This window comes from Lactuca virosa, chromosome 9 (genome assembly GCF_052849685.1).
Source record: "Lactuca virosa cultivar CGN04683 chromosome 9, Lactuca_virosa_CGN04683_v6, whole genome shotgun sequence".
NCBI lineage: Eukaryota > Viridiplantae > Streptophyta > Magnoliopsida > Asterales > Asteraceae > Lactuca > Lactuca virosa.
Window position 1 is genome coordinate 94,111,966 of NC_136434.1, and position 3,688 is coordinate 94,115,653.

Consider the following 3,688-nt stretch of genomic DNA (forward strand, 5'->3'; position numbering starts at 1 on the left):
TGACCTCTTGTAATGAAAGTGTACAAAGTTACAAAGACTTGTCAACAATCATTATAAGGTATTCCAATGGAGTTCAACTCCATGGAAACTAAGTCTCATATTCAAGGTACATTGCTTTGAACATGCTTCTTGCATTAAGTTTTCTAATCTTACACAGAGAACTTCCACCTATAGAGACAACTCCATATTCTCATTTTGACTATCACTTCTGAACAAGAGATGCCTCTTTTCAGAATATGTCAATATGGTCCTTCTACAATTAGCACTATACTTCCAACTGTCCCTGAGCAACCAATCTTTGGTAAACCTTAGATTGTCCTCGACAATTGCTTAATCCTTTTAGTCATATCCAATTCTAGACCTTTTCCCTTCTTCACGCCCCAGGCATTTGGAAAATTTTAGAAAGGATGAATATTGTAGCACATGCAATCGATCCTATATCTGAAGCATATGGGACACGATTCATGATGTCTCACATAAAGACATGATACTAGACCAGTCCTTTTGCTACAATATTTCTATTTGCCAAGTTCTCATAATTTAGATTATGAAAAAGGGATGCCGTAATCATAATCGAATTTTAGAACGCAAATAATAGACCCATATATAGAATTTCCTTATGTTGAGCCATTCCAACACAAAATTCATATATATCCTTGACTAAAGATGATTAAAACCTCAATCTAAGCTTTTAGAATTGAAATGAAGTATAATTTCCTCTCCCTTAATTATAGCAAAACAACTTTTTCCCAATTGAAACCTTTTGTTTTCTATAATTAACATTGCTAACTTGCAACACTAACAATAATTATCATGCTCCCACTAACATAATGATTATTAGCATAACACATATGCTCCCACTAGCTTTGACATGTACTCAGAAATCAGCTGGACTTCTAGAAATCAATATTGTCTTGACTTTCATACCAAAGTTCAGACTTCTGATACGAAATGCTTTGATAGAACTTTATCAAAATTATACACCTTTCCTTAGATAGCATACATGTGTGTCTAAACAATTTCAGAACTATGAAAAGGGATTCTGTAATCATAGTCTCAATTGTTTAGACCTTTTGCCATCTGCTTCAAATCTACTTGGTGGAAGTGTTTCCTCACCATCATTTTCATGAATCGGAGAGAAACCTTATGACCCTTATATTTTATGGTGTATGTGTTCTTATCCATGTGAATCATCAAAACCATAGTCACAAGACAAGGATAATGACAAATCCAAACACATATGGACTGAACTCAATCTTAATTTCTTACCACCTGGCAGCTCAAGGGCCTGCCATTGCTTCCAAGTTGTTATGCAACCAACTGAGAACTCTCAGAACTCATATGCAAAGCCAACTTTAACTAGAATGGGCACAGAAATGTCAACACGATAGGTTATAAACCTCACGTCGTGTTCTAGTGTTAAACTACAGGTTTTTTTTTATTATTATTCTTGATTAGATCTTGAAATCCTTTTCAGGATCTTTAAGACTCCCACTGTCCTCTTGACATATAAGACTATCTTGCCAAATATTCAAGAGATAGTTTGGATTCTTTACCAAGACAAACACTTCACACAATTGGCCTTAGTTGGTCTTTGTTTTATCCAAAACATCACAACTTACCAATTTCAAATGTACAAGAGTAGGATACTTTTACTCTTACATTTGACTAGTGTTAAGAAACCTTCCTTTAAATATATGTCACTCAAATTACAATCTTGGGGTATGACTCTAAGATTTGTTTTTGAAACAAAGTATGACTCATCTTCTTGATTTAACCATTTCAACAATTCATGACTCCTCTTCTTAGTCATAAGAATGCACTAAGAAGTCCTTAGAAGACCAATTGTGATGTGGTTCTTTAATCATTAAGATGATCACAAAACATTAAACTAAAGTACTCTCCCATCTTTTCAGATTTGATAAACTTTAATCTTTCTGCCTAATTTGATTCTTCCCATTCGTTTTTCCATACATTGAGACTTTTCCAATGTTTCAGAATTATACTTAAACTTGTAAGTATAACCATTTTTACTAAACTTTAGTAAATCATGACGAATAGTCTTATCGATCTTTGTGGTGGACTTGACCAGTGCACAAGAATGTGTACTCGATCCCTTAGTCCTTCACTTGACTCACATATACATGTGAACAAGGAATTAGTCTTAATTTTCCAAAGCTGAAAGTTCTCATTCATCATACTATACAACTTGCATGATTCCAAGTTTCTATCCAACTGAAGCCTTGGGTGATGAGAATCTTTCCTTATTTGGTAAATTTAGACACTACCACAAATGAAAGAATCAATTTCATATTCCGATGTTGCTATCAATGGAATCATATAAACAACAATTTTCCACAAATGCCACTGTAAGGATATATATATAAAAATAAATAAAACAAAATTTTCTTTTTTTTAAAACTTGCGGAAAAACTTATCCTTATAATGCAAATGCATATGAAAACTATGTTGTTAACTATTCCTAAGAAATCTATCACAACTCTTAAGCAGTAGCTCAAAAATTCTGATCACCGAACCATGCGATCGAAATCTATCTTTGCGATCAGAATCAGCATATACTTCCTTTAAGTTTCTTCACATTTCTTTGATTCTTAAAACATCAACATGTGACCCAGTCACATCATGTAACAAGAATCTCAGAATAGAAACTTAACGGAGTTAGATAGTGGACTTTACCTGAAGTAGAGTCAAACTTCTTGACTTGATCAACCATATGATCTTTCAGGTAAATAGGCAGCTTCGCAATCAATGCCCCTTCCTTTGGCAAGAGAAACATATGGACTCTTTGGGAATAGTGTACTGGACTATCACAGACTTGCCTTTCTTTTTACCATTTGGTCAACCGAGTTGACTATGGCCAATCCCTTTCCATTGGGAAGCGAAAGCTTTTCTGGATATCCAATGTTACCATTTTCAAAGTCCATGGAAGTTGATCTTCTAATCAAATTTGCTTTACTAGTCCTCCAAATCATTGTTGATTCAGTAGCACCAAGCAAATAGATATGATCATTAAGGTTCATGTCATAGTCTGTTTCATAGTAGTCCCAAAGGAACTCACTATATGACTTAGAAAGTGATTGAACATCCAACTTTCTCAAGACATTGACACCCAACTCTCCCGGCTTGTCAATATGTGAGTTTATCTCCAAGAAGTGATCACACATAGACTTTGCTTGCCATTAGGGCTTGAGTGACCTTGAACTTGTGGGTTAGGGAGAATAATTGGAGGAGGTGGAGGAAGTAAAGTTCCAAGAGATTTAGGAAGATCATAGATGTCTGAGCTAGACATCTTTTGGGAGATATTCAAGATAGTTGATTCAAAGTCCTTAATATAACACCCAATATGAAATATTAAGGCTAGGACCCAACAAACTATTTCATAACTTGGAAGAGGGATGCCGTAATCCAAGCTATAAAATATTTGAAGGTAGGTAAATGACGATTTACCAATTTCCACCATGAAAAACGAAATATAATTAAGTTTTAATTGGATTTGAAACTCCTAGATCTTTTGAGATTCATTGAACTATTCAATGGCATCTTTCAATCTCGGGTGTGCCCTTCAGGTTTTGTGACTGGGATGCCGAGAATCACAAAACAAGGTGTGAAGTAACCATGCAAATTACTTGTTACCCTTAATATTTACCCCTTAATCGATGTGCCGGTT